The 14,530-nt window shown below is 41.4% G+C and overlaps 1 pseudogene; it reads right to left on the minus strand.

Moving 5' to 3' along the window:
- The window catches only part of LOC127672337 (zinc finger protein 431-like), a 39,972-nt pseudogene extending 38,704 nt beyond the window's left edge, over nt 1–1,268 (minus strand).
- Between the last annotated feature and the right edge of the window lie 13,262 nt (nt 1,269–14,530).

Below are 14,530 nucleotides of genomic sequence, written 5' to 3' on the forward strand. Positions count from 1 at the left end.
ACACCTGTGATAGTTATTACATGGCTCATACTTGTAATACCCTCTTTAATATGATGTTTTATAGCTATCTGAAGAAAGTTATAAAAACTCTGATCTTTATAACATTGATTGTATTCATATTTTTCCTCTACTGTGAATTACAACACTTTTGACTGGGAACCAGGACACAAAGAAAAATTTCCAAATTCCTAGTGCCCATAAAGATTTTCAACACTTTCAGTTTAGGGGTATTCCATGTAAAACTATAAAACCAAGTAATTGCAAATGTCTTTCATATTCCTAATTACTTTCAAAGGTAGAATACTACATATCTTCTTGTTTCAGAACAAAAATTGCATGTTTCCTCTTTCAATATGCCTATGCTCACATGATTATTATCCATTATGACACAAGATATACCTAATAAAAAGTGTCATAAGTGAAAGGTTTACACATTACATTCACACTGTTTGAATTTTTATTTCTTATAACATGTGCAATATGGACTAATGTTTCTCCACAATAACATTCTTGATTCTCATAAAATGCCCTCTCACCAAATTTAACCATATTACTACAACAATATGAGTATCACCAAATTTTCTGTGGACGATTTTCTTATAAAAATGTTTTGGATATAAATTTATCACTATTCAATGTGCAGTTTCTAAATACTATGAGACGCTACAGATTGGCAGGTCCACAGCATAGCTCTAAAGAAGCTACTTATCAAATGGATACACAAATCAGGTATCGGACCTTGAGGTACATGGTTTTGTAAGAATATTATAATCATAGCTACAGTTAAAGGACTGTTATTTTACACTCTTGTTTTTGCTGGAGATTCCTTAAGATATTAAAATTTCCTCAGAGACAAATTTGTATCAGCTTGCACATGAAAATTACCTTTCATGTCTTCTAATACTTTGAAAATGTTCTTCAAGATGATGGTCTTCCCAATTATAGCCTAAAATACAGTACCAGAAATGAATGATATACTATTGGAAATTAGGAAATAATCAAGGTACTGTGAATTTTCACTGCACCATGAAATTTACAGTGAAAATGTAGTGAAACTGAATTATTCAGCTCATCTTCACTATTCACAATTAAAATGATAGATCATCAATAACCAGTAAACATTTGTTTCCTTTAGATAAAATAACAGTCTTACCTATAGCGTTGAGGTTCAGGTAGGTTTCCAACATCACATCTTTGTAGAGATTCTTCTGGGAAGGATCCAGCAAATTCCACTCTTCCTCAGTGAAGTTCACATGCACATCATCCAAAGTCACTGCATCCTAAATATCCCATACATGTATACAATACAAAGCATGATACTAACATTAATGCAAAGAAAACACATGTTTCATCGAAAACATATTCATATAATTTTGGCAATCCACTTATATTTTGACTCAGAATTTACAATCACTGTGTCATTTTAGAAGGAGCTTGGATTATAAAATTCATGTGTCTTGCTTTTGGACAATTTGAATAACATACAGCCCTGACAGGGAAATGCCAATTGAGAGGGAAATGCACAGGAAACATCCACAATACTGATCAGCTATCTGAAAAATTGTATTAACAATTACTAACTACAAGTCTGATGGGTAAACTGTGTGTATTTGCACATGTCCTTAGTCATAGAGGTACAGGCAGGTATATGTCATACAGCTGGATGCAGGCATGGCCTATGTAATATGTTCTATGAGACCAAAAGTTATATATTAAGAACCTTAATCCCTAAAAAAAAATCAACCAAGGAAACAAAAATGATAGAGAACTCACAGTTCTTTACAAAAAGTTCCCACCAAGAACTATACATTCACTTCAGATCCGTACTCATCTTATACAAGCATGAAGTGCAACAGTTTAAACTATAACATTAATAAAATTTTATTAAAAGGCAATGCATGCTTAAACAGTTACAAATGAACAGATGAAACCACAATAATATAAATTTTGATCATAAATAAGCAATGTAAAGCAGGGGAAAGAGCTCAGCAGTGGAAAGATCTAGCTGGTCTTCCACATTGTGTTTGTCAATTTCTCAGATACACATGGGGACTATCAACTACTAATTACTTCAAGATCAAGAATTCTGAGACCATCTTATGACAAGTGTAAAGAAGAAAAATATGATATACATATTCCTATACATAAGCAAAATATTATTTATTCAAACATTTCAGAACAATCACAAGTGTGAAGAAGTACATCATACACCTGGAATCCAAGGACTCTGAATCCTCAGGTAGTATTGATGTAATGAACACATATCAACTTGAGAAATAGAATATAACCTATCTATTTGGCCAAATTTCAAAGTGAAACATGAGGATTAAAAATTCCACAAAAGCATATCCTTATTTTGCAAAGCCATGTAAGGTGGCTTATGTGGTTCCTATATCGACTATCAGGACAGGAAGGATTTCACAGAGAGATTTCTGTCTTGGAAAAAACAGAGAATAATATTTTAAAAAATATTAAACCACTGGACTTGCAAAATAGCTTAGCATTAAATGCAAATGGGTTTAAAGCATTTTATGTGACTTATGGACAGAGTACAAATGTTGACTGTATGGGAGCATGTGAAGAAACCTGATGGATCAGTTTCAACTACAGCACAGTAGACACATAGAACAAAATTTGTCCCATCTAAAAGAAAGGCAAGGGCACACCTTAAGCACAGAATGAGGAAATGCCCAATGAAATCTTGCCCAACTGGAGACACACCTTATGGTCAATCTCCAATCCATGACATCATTATGGATATAATGTTATGCTTCCAGACAGGAGACTTTCATAAGTGACCAATGAGAGGCTTCACCCAGCAGCTGACTGAAATGGATGCAGAGAACCGCAGTGAAACATGGGATGGAGCTTGGAGATTTCTAATAAAGAGTTGGGGAAATATTCAATGCCCTGAAGATGGTAGGATCTCCACAGGGAGTCTAGCAGACTCAATGAACTTTTAACCATGGGGATACTGAGAGACTGAGCCACCAACCAAATAGCATACACAGGCTGGACTAAGGCCCCTGGTATATAAGTAGCAGAAGTTCAGGTTAGTCTCCATGACAGTCCTCCAACAACTGGAACAGGCACTGTCCCTAAAGCTGCTGCCTATCTTTGGTAACTGTTCCTTTTACTGTACTCCAAAGTCTGGCCTCAGTGGGAGAGGATGCACTTAACCCAGCAGAAACTTGAAGCCCCACAGTGTGGGGATATCCAGGGGACCCAATCAACTCCATTCTGACCCTGGATGCTATAAGCTATGTTTATCCTGTGATGAAAATGCATTTTGTCTACAGTGATCCTAATAGTCTGCAGGAGCTCCTACACAGTTCAAATGTCTAAAGTGTCAAATGTCTGACACTCAAAGTAATATCTTGAAAGTTGAATCTTTTAAAATCAGAAAGTAAGTCCTATCTTTCCATCATACAAGGGTACCGAATACCCCTTCCTCTTCCAGTAGACAGGAATGTACACTCCTTTTTCAACCACATGCCATGCCTTCCAGGAGACAAAGTAGGATTTCTATAAGATTTGTCACACTATTTATTATCCCACATGCAATTTACACAGCTCTCCCTAACAGTATACAAACACCAGAGACAGCTTAACCTTTCTCCTGATTATGTCTCCTGGTGGATTGCTAAGACAATATCTTCCTGCCCGCCACTTCTTCAAACTTTCAACATTAGCAAGCATTCCCTCTTGAACATACCCACAAAACAGGCCAGTAAAAGGGGCTATACTCAGCCAACATCCAGTGAAAATTCAGACAAAAAGTAACTCAGGAATAAAATTACCACTCAAACATGACAAACCCAGAGACCAGTATCTACACCTATTATCACCTCAAACCCAGGTACTTATACATCAGCATTGTAACATAATGAAGAAAAGCCAGGGAAATATTTCACCAAGAAATCCAATTTATCCTATCACAGCAGGTCTACAAAAATTAAAACATGCAAGACATCTGATACAAAAGAGGTTTTTTTTTGGAAAGGACAGGAGTGAGAACCTGGGGAAGGGGTAGAGGTGCACAAGAGGACCTACAGACTGTAACACATATAGCGAGCAGAGAGAGTGGGATGAGAGTAGAGAAAGACTATAGCGGGGGCTTGTGTAGAGAACAGAAACAGGGAACAAATAAAGAGAGCATCTGAAGCTAGTGCTCCATGTATATAGAGCACACCTGACAACAGCAGCAATTGATGGAGGTAGGTAATGATTTAAGCAGGTGCTAAGTCCCTGAGAGCAGGCCATTGAAATTACCTGCGCTGATACCACTACTGAGGCAAGGTTCACATACAAAACAGGAAAGGAGATAAATAGAATAAATGGACATATTGGTCATAAAATATTTGGAGTCTAAAAGTTTCCTTGCACTCAATAACCAGGACCACTGCAACATATCAAAAGCAAATTCTATAGTTGACTGTTATAGAAGATGAATATCAGCTCAGAGGACACAGAAGTAGTTTTAATGAAATCCTAAATGAATACTTTCTAAACTAAAACTTTGATTCCTATTAAGGTACAAAAAGAATCCAAAATACCGAACAGATTGGAACAAAAAATGTCCCCATGCCACCCAATATTCAAAAAACTATACATGGAAAGAAATAGGAATAGTGCGAAACAAAACAAAACAAAAATGAGTCACATATTAAAATAAACCTATTAGATTCATATCAGCCCATTCAGTGTGTAGTGTAAAACACAAAAAGTTTTGGAAATGTACTGCAGAATATGAATATATACACACACACACACACACACACACACACACACACACACACATATATATATATATATATATATATATATATATATATATATATATATATATATATATATATATGTGCATATATATCATCCATGATATTTCTAAAAGGAAACCAATGGTCCAGATGATTTGGGAAGATTCAGCCCTAATAGGGAATATATTCAGAGGTCACTTCCTGATTTAGCAAGTAAAAAGAACCACTAGAAACCTCACACAGTCATATGTAGCTCAAATTTCCCATCCAACCCCTGGTAGGACCCTCCACCTCAGCACCCACTGCTCAGCTGCCTGTCTTTCCCCATTGTGGGCAGATATCCTGTGCTTACCATGTCTCAATTTCAGAGCTTCCCTGAGGTCCCCTCACAGCACAGCACGTAACAGCAGATTTCAGAGCAGGAAACAGCGACCTATTCAGGCCTGCACAGCCACAGGGAACTTGCAGAAAATTTCCCGAAAGATCCCTCCACTTTCTTTGATTGACAGAGGTCTGGATTAGCCAGTAAGCCTTACCACTCCTCAAGGTTAAAATGTGCTTCTAGTCCAGACCCAAACTCTTTTCCAGACCTTAGGAATGGTTTGCACTCCCTTAGCATTTGTGCCTGCCTTCAAGCAGACTCTCACAGCACCGAGGCTCAGGAGAGAACCCACAATTCCAGCTCAGGCTACTCAGATGCCTGCTCCTCTCCTTGTGAGCAATGACCCTGCACCTTTCAGGACCTAAATTCAGACCTTGCCTGAGCTTTCCTCACAGCACCTGCCTTCCTCTTCCTGTAATCAAGGTGAATAGCTTGCATAGCCCATTCCTCAGGTGCAGTGGAGGTGTCAATCTGACCCACAAGGGGAAGGGTTCCCAGGCTGTTAACTATGAAGAGTGACTTTAGGAAGCAAGACTTTTGTTTTCTGGCTTCACGCTGGGCTCAGGAAAATTGCAGCTCGGTTTCCCCAGAAGATATGTCGTTGATTTTCAATTTTCCCTTGGCAGACAGACATTATTGGAAGAGGACAACTGTGTGTGAGACATTATAATAAATCTTATTTCTACATACACAGAAAAATTCACACTGTCTATGACATATGTTGATCTAGAGAACCTGTGATAACAGAACTGTGGGTTTTTCTCCACCTTGCCACTGAGGAAGACATGATGACTATCAAGAGTTCTCCAGAATAGTGCTCCACAGTGTGTGTCATCTGTTTCCTGGTTTTCTCCCGGGATTTTTTCATAACTATCATATGGTGGAAGGGAATTGAATGAAGCCACAAAGCAAAACACATGTTTCCTGAAATCCCTCTTTAATGTTAAGAGCCTGGGAATTCTTCCACTGATGGGCCAGCTTTATGTCGCCCATGCAAGTCAAGTAACAGGTTATTCTCCTTGATTTCAGGAAGAAGAAGGGAAAGTACTGTGAGGAATTCTCAAGCAAGCTATGAAGTCAGGTCATGATGAGTGCAGGATCACTGCCCACAAAGGGGAGAAGAAAGCAGCTGAACAGCCTCAGTTGCAATGGTGTGTCCTCCCCCAGTTCTGGGTGGGAGTGCAGATGGATGAGGGTCTTGGAGGACAGGCACAAATGCTATTTGAGTGCAAACCTGACCTGAGATATAAGAAAGTTCTGGCAAAGGACTGGAAGCACACTCTAACCTTGAGGACAGGTAAGACTCGCTGGCCAATCAACGATACCAGGCAGACCTGCCAATCAGACTGAGAGGGAGGTTCTTCCTAGTGCCTTGTTGAAGTTTGTTTTAGCTTAACCAGCTTGAATGACTCTCTGTGTCCTGCTTTGAATGATGTTCTTGGCTGCTGTGTGGTGACCTCAAGAAAGTTCGATTTTTGACACATGTTGAGCACAGGATCTGTCTCCATGAAGAGGAGAAAGTGGGTGAGCACTGGAACTGGGGTGGTGGGTCCTCCCTGGCGCTGGATGGGAAGCATCAGTCACATGTAGCCAGATGTGGCCATCTTTGAGCTCCCTTGTGGTGCTCCTCATTTGGTCCATCAGGTGGTGACCTCTGAATAACTTCACTACCAGGGCTGAATCTGCTCAAAACATTTGGACCAGGGGCTCGCTTTTAGAAATGTCATGGGCAGGATGCCAAACATGGAAACCCTAGTTTCTCTTGATTCATAAACAATTCTGCCCTCAGCATTTGCCACTTATGTGTAAGATCCACCTGCAGTTAATTGTGTAGAGCTGTTAAAAGGCATCTCATATATTGGGGAGCACTGCCATATTAACCTGTGATGCAGAAGAGTAGAATTTATAATATAAAGGACTTACCAAGCTTAGGAAATAGTAACAGTAAGTAGCATTTATTTGATAGAGGACTGCCTCAAAAACACCCCACAGATGAGTAGTGCGCTAAGCAGTCTGGCTAGAGACTAGGATGCTAGGATTCACATATTTGTTCACCAGGTTTGTCTAGATATATGGCTGCAAACCATAACAGGTGAGGCAACTGTAATGTACAACACAAATGTCCATTTTCTTGGCACATGCCCATATCAAAAATCAGGACTGTAATAAGAATTTCCATGAGTCATTACAACATCATAACCAACAGTAAGGCCTGGTGTGCCTCAAGTGCCCATTTTCTAATTGGGAAAAGCATAGTTCTGCCTCAGTGGACAGACTACACTAGCTGACAGCCATTTGAGAGGGAAAACACCTATGCACTCGCAGTCAGGAGCTGAGCATGACTGTCTTCTGAAAGGCTCTAACAACAACTGAGACAGATGCAAATACTTACAGCCAATCACTGGACTCAGGTCAGAGTTAGGAGAAGACTTAGGGGAAGGAATGAAGAGGCTCTGAGAGACGCCAATCCCTTAAGAAGACCAACAGTGTCTAGTAACCCAGATCCCTGGGAGCTCACAGAGACTAAGCAATCCACCACAGAGCATATATGGACGGGTGCATGGCCCCAGGAACATATGTAGCAGAGGACCACATTGTGTGTACTCAGTGGGAGACTATACACCTGATCCTGCAGAGACTTGATGCCGTCAAGGAGAACGGCAGATGTGATGTGGTTCTGGGAGCGTGGATGGCAGGAGTGGAGGTGGGGTGATGGAGCACCTCTCAAATTAAAAGGGGAGGGGGAGGGGGTAAAGAATGCTGGAGGTGGAACAGGAGAATTGGGCGACATTTGTAATGTGAGTAAAAAAAATCACAATTGAGAGGGGGTGTGGGGAGAGAGAGAGAGACAGACAGACACACACACACATACAGAGACAGACATAGAGAGAGAGAGAGAGAGAGAGAGAGAGAGAGACAGAGACAGAGACAGAGACAGAGAGAGACTATTGTATGGAGGGCTAGCCTTATCCAGCATGTCTTTCCATAAGGTCCTCATGTATGTAGACTGACATAGCTCTTCTCAGACCCAGGCACACACTTGGCAGAGACAATAACAGCCTGGGGCCTGGGCCTTGGGAGCTTTTCCTGAGGCCACAATGTACTGAGAATAAAATAGAGCTCCTTGTCTAAAGCCAGGAATGTGCTAGGAGAGCTGGTAATGGTCTGGGGCCAGGGCCTTCAGGATGTTTTATATCCTCAGAGCCCAACGCTGTCCACCATACGGGGCTGCGGTTGTCAGTCCTAAGGCCACTGTAGGCTAGGGCAGTAATGTTGTTGAGATATGGTGTGTTCTCCTAGTGCAGCATTGTTGAGACTCCCGCACCCAGTGTGTCCTATTGTTTGATTGTTTCTGCTGTCTTCATAGAAGTCTCCCACTTCCTTTTTCCCTCTGTAAGTATTTCACAAGATGCTATTCTGAAGAGCTTTACTTAGTCTATGACATGGCTTCTGCAAAACCTCCATCACTACTTAGACACATACTTTTTTCATTTTAAAGGTGTATTTCAAAAGACATATATTTTTGTATTTATGTTTTTATAAAAATATATTTTATATTTATATATTTATAAATATATTATATAAATATATGTATATTTCATAATTACATTTAAAATATAAAATACATAATAAATACAAATGTATATAATACATAATTACATAAATGAATATATGAATAAATATGTAAACATATATGCTATACTTAAGAGTTTTATTCAGCATAATGCATGGCTTCTGCCAGACCTCCCCACCACAACATTTATACATAGTTTTTCTTTTATTTTAAATATTTATTTTAAAACATTTATATATTTTTATATTTATATTTTTATTAAAATACACTTTACATTTATATATATTTCATAATTATGTTTTTATATTTATAATTTATTTAAAATATAAAAATAAATATATATAAAATTCAGAAATACATAAACACATAAATGTATATTTGGATAAATATATAAATATATACATTATTCTTAAGAGCTTTATTTAGCATAAGGCATGGCTTCTGCAAGACCTGTGCAGCACAACTTTGATACCTTCTTTTTTATTTTAAAGATTTATTATACATTTACATACACAAACACACACATATACATATATATGTGTATATATATTCCATATTCCATAAATAGCGACAGTCTCCTGCCACTGTTTAAATTGTGCCTATTTACATATTTTATTAGCATACAAAAGAAAATCTATATAAATATTACTTATAAATATTATATATTCATATAATATATTACATGTAAATATTATATATAAATATTATGTATAAATATTATATACAAACTAAAATGTGACTGAATGCCTGGCATGTCTCTGTAGATATCCACTGAATATCTGGAAGGCGACTGGTGGCGAGAGTTTAGCTAAAACTGCACATATTCAGTGCGTGCACTGGATGCACGGGGACACATCAACCGTGTCCACACATCGCCATCACCACACACAAGCATTTTTTGGGTGTGCACAGTTCACTGAGTTCCAGAAAATGACAGAACCGCCATGATTGTGGGTGTCACTGACAGTGGAGGTGGGCGGGGCTCAGCACAACTGGGTGTCATTGTGGGCATCACTGACAGAGCAGGTGGGCGGGTCTCAGTGTATCTCACAGTCTTTGTGGGCGTCACTGACAGGGGAGGTGGGCGGGGCTCAGCACTACTGGGCATCATTGTGGGCGTCACGGATTGGGGATGGGGGCGGGACTCAGTGAGACTGGATGTCATTGTGGGCGTCACTGACAGGGGAGGTGGGCTTGACTCAGCGCTACTGGGCATCATTGTGGGCGTCACTTATAGGGGATGGGGGCGGGGTTCAGTGAGACTGGACATCATTGTGGGCTTCACTGACAGAGGAGGTGGGCGGGGCTCAGCACTACTGGGCATCATTGTGGGCGTCACTTACAGGGGATGGGGGCGGGACTCAGTGAGACTGGACGTCATTGTGGGCGTCACTGACAGGGGAGGTGGGCGGTGCTCAGCACTACTGGCCATCATTGTGGGCGTCACTTATAGGGGATGGGGGCGGGGTTCAGTGAGACTGGACGTCATTGTGGGTGTCACTGACAGGGGAGGTGGGCGGGGCTCAGAATGTGGCGTGTCTACACAGAGTCCCGCCCATCTAGGCCCAGACCATAGGACAGGTGTGGGGTGGGGTAGAGTGGATTTAGGGTGTGGGGAGGGGAGGAGTGACTGGGGTAAAGGCAGGGAGAGGGAGGGAGAAGGAATGCGGGAGAGACAGAGAGACAGAGATACAGAGAGACAGGGGCTCAGAGACCACACCCTTCCCTCAGCCTTCTTAGCGGGAATTTCCAGGCCTCAGTTTCCCCCCAGCCTCCCCCACCTGGGGCGGAGAGCATGGAAAAAGGAGAAGTCCATTGCTCTTCCAGATCTGTAGTTTCCTGAACTCAGCAGGCTGCCTGCCCCGCCGCAGAGCATTGTGGGGCAGCGCGGCAGCCGACGCCCACCCACCATGTCTCTCGGACCTGGGGGGGAAGGGTGTCGCCCCCAAACTCTAGATTCTCAGTCACCCATGCAACTTTGTGTCTGCAGCAGGAAATCTCGTCTTGCCTCCATGTTTCTCCCGTCGCCCCATCCCCAGCCTCAGTTTCCCTTCCAGGTGACCCGGGAAACCATGACCTGCACGTGAGACAAGAGATTCTTGTGAACCACACCTGAACCCAAGTGTGTTAAAATATGTTTAATACAGACGGGAACTTTCATGTCTCCTTTTTCATTCGTCCGGCGGCCATGATGGTTCTAGAAAGTGATGTCTACACAGAGGATGTCATCGTCACCTTCACGGGAGAGACGCCAAAGTATGGCGTCATCCTTCATTCCACAGAGCATTTTATATATTGTAGAAACTATTAATATTGATTTACGTAAATGGATGTCAACCGGATTGGAAGGGGGGTGCAGTTCCGGTCCCCTCTCGATATTGAGATGCCATCTTGAACATAGCCGTGCAGGCCCTGTGCGTGCTGCCACGATCTCTGTAATCTCACATGGGCGTCCATCTTTCTTGTTTTAGAAACCCTGTTTTCCATGTTCTCAATCCCCTCTGTCACGGATAATAATACTTCAACCTACACTTCCCCAATATATCCTGAGTCCTGAGGAAAGGGATTTTATGGAGACATCCCAGTTGTGAGTGTGTGTTCACAATTCTTTCACATCCTAAAAATTGTCTGCCTATGGGTTGTGAATTTGATCTGATCGATTACAGAAGGAAAACTCTCTGATGGTGGCTGAGCAAGACCCTGATATTTAAGTACAGTAGAATGTATTTAAGAGTTATTTTACTGCTATGTGACCATCAGAAGATAAATATATGCAATTTACAGTCTCCATATATATGCAAATATATACACAACAATATATATAGGCAAATACACACACACCAATATATGTTGCATATATATGCAAATATATACACATTCTGTAAGAATTAATGTGTGCATATGCTCCACCTGCTGGTTGGTCCTTGTTACTGCGGGCTATATCCTTTCCATCCAGGGCTCAGTGGTGCCACATTCCTCGTCTGCGAGCGCCACCTGCTGGTTGGTTGTGTTATTACAACCTGAGTATTTTTATGGGTGTGGTTGAATTTTGTTTCTAGTTGGGCCTTTATCTGTTCCCTGATTCTACACAGTGTCACATCCTTCTGGGAACGAGGCCTTGATTTTGTGTCTGTGGCAGGTTTCAGTGAGTAAAGACATATCTGGGAGCTGTGGCTCTGGCAGGACCAGGGGGGAATCCTGAGACTCAGTGTGAAGTACGTGAAAAACGGCTGATCATCAATTAGGTATTGATTATCAATCGATTGATTATAAGTTATTGATCAACGATCTTTGACTAGGTATTAATTATCAATTGGTCAATTGTTGGTTATTGATCAATCATCAATTCACTTCTTGCCCCTTGCTCACCGTCATACCCCAGCCTCACACACATGCTCATACACACAACATACATTTATAAAAAGCTACTAATATATGCAAATTTATTCAAATTAAATGATTCATGCAAATTCATTAATTTATCCTGGGCTCAGGGCAGTAGAGAGACGCCCACCACTCTGGTTCTTTTCTTATGGGTGTGCACCACTTCCTGGTTATTTCTCATGTAAGCCTGATGTAAAGAAAAAATGGATTGTGTTTGGGGAGAGGTCTTTCTCATGAGTGCCACATTCTGGTTGTTTCTTGTATCTCTTCTAGAGAGGGAAGGTTTTCTTTGTATTTTTGTGTGCTGCATTTGTGTTTCTCAGAACAAGAGGATTTTGAAAATGTGTGTTTAAGGGGTAACCTTGCCTAGTGACTTTGATGAGGTGACTTGATAAAGTGACTTTGACTTGATGCATATTATAATGTGAGACAGTCTACGTCTAACATATTTCCCAGGTTCCCTTCCCCACAGAAGAGACCAAGGATCTGGTTCCTGGCCCCACCGGGGAGTCCCCCCAATATGCTTTCTTTCCCCTAACTCACCCAGACTGGGATTGTAACACCTTTGATGGTAAGAGGAGGCCTTTTGTCCACCGTCCATCTCTGCTGGCAGGTCTCAAGGTGGCCACAAATCGGCTCACAAATTTGTCCAGAGTGAATAATATTAGGAAGAGAGAAAATAAAAGCCCTACAGAATTTTTTAGACAGGGTCATGGCGACATTTTTGACAATACACACCCATGGACCCTGAATCACCAGAAGCAAAGGCAACAGTGACTTGAGCTTTTGTCAATCAGGGAACACCAGCTATGAAGACAAATCCCCAGAGGGTGGAGTAGTTAGGAAAGAGTTGTCTGAGAGATTTAAGGACAGTGGCAAAGAGAGTGTTTAATGGAGGACAGACTGCAGAGGAGACACAGATGGGAGGACAGAAGCAACAGACTGGAGACCTGGGAAAGATCCTGTTGTCAGCCAAGGCCAAATCAGAAGAACATAAGTGATGCCTAAAAAGGAGATGAGGGGGCCCTGAGAATCAAAAGTGTCCCCACCACAAGACCAGGGTTACCCTAAAAGTAAAATGGAAACCCACCAGCTTTTGTTGATACAGTTCAGCATTATATTGTACTAAAACCTACAGATAGAGTCTCTTCATCAGTTTATAAATGACTTTCCAGTGGCTACAGAAGAAAACAAAAATGGAGGCCCTCTTAGATGCCTTAAAATTGAGGCTATTTAAGCCTCTGCAAAGAAAAAAGCCTTACTCTGCCAACTTCAGGTGACCTTTGTAGACCTGTGGACTGCATACTCAGACCAGGGGTCCTGGCATTAGCCAATGGCCAATGTGTAACCAATGGGCACAACCTAACAACCACTCTATTTACACCTCAGTGCACAATGGTTTCTGTGTAAAAATGATACCAGAAGGACTCATTACCAGCCACCCTTCTTGAATCTCCCCAGAGTATCTACTCAGCAGCCCTGCTGCTGGACCCTGACCTCGCTGGATGGGCCTCAGTATGACTGCTCAAATAGATGTAGGGGTAACGGGGTTCACCAATTGCAACTGCCTCATTCAGGATGGACAGGGGGACGCTGGGGCAGCGGTGGTGTCAAATACCGAGAACACATGTGGAGGACCACACCTGGCAGGAATGTCAGCCCAGGAAGTTGAACTGGCAGCTCTGAAATGTCACTAGAGCTGAGAAAAGACAAGACACACATGGCTGGTGTGCTATTGTTACCTCTCATACCCATGGGGCCATTTGTAAGGAGAGGACCGATCTGATGGGGAAGGACTAAATTGCACCCCAGAGAGCAACAAGAAAGCCCAGTGGGTGGCCCCTAGAAATTGGGTTGTCATGTCTTTGATTGCACCAGACCCAGGAGTCCCCACACTCTCTGATGAGACAAAATATATGATCTGGGCCAAAAACCTGTTGATGTCTCAGTGTTGTAAGAGATGAGGGAGGACAGATAACTGACTACAAACTAATGTTTGAGAGAAAATGGAGCACAAAGAAAATGAAAGTGGAGCTAAAAGAAAGTTTACAGCACAAAATGCCTACATGAAAAATTGGAGAACTCCCATGCTGGCAATTTAACAGCATGCTTTAAAGGCTACAACAGAAAGAAGTGAGGGAGCAAAGAAAACGAGGAGGAGACATCAAGAAATTTTCAAGTTGGGGGATAAAATTGATAAAATAGAAAGAGAACAATACAAACAATTAATGAGACATGGAGTTGGTTTTTTGATCCTTTTATTAGACAAGATAAACAAACCCCTATTAAAAGATAAAGAATATATAAATTAATGAAATCTAAAATGAAATGGGGGATTAATTAACAGGTAATGGAGAAATCCAGACAGTCATAAAATTATAGTTTAAAAAGGGTGCATTCCACCAACTTGGAAATTCTAAAAGAAATAGC

This window comes from Apodemus sylvaticus, chromosome 22, assembly GCF_947179515.1.
Source record: "Apodemus sylvaticus chromosome 22, mApoSyl1.1, whole genome shotgun sequence".
Taxonomy (NCBI): Eukaryota; Metazoa; Chordata; class Mammalia; order Rodentia; family Muridae; genus Apodemus; species Apodemus sylvaticus.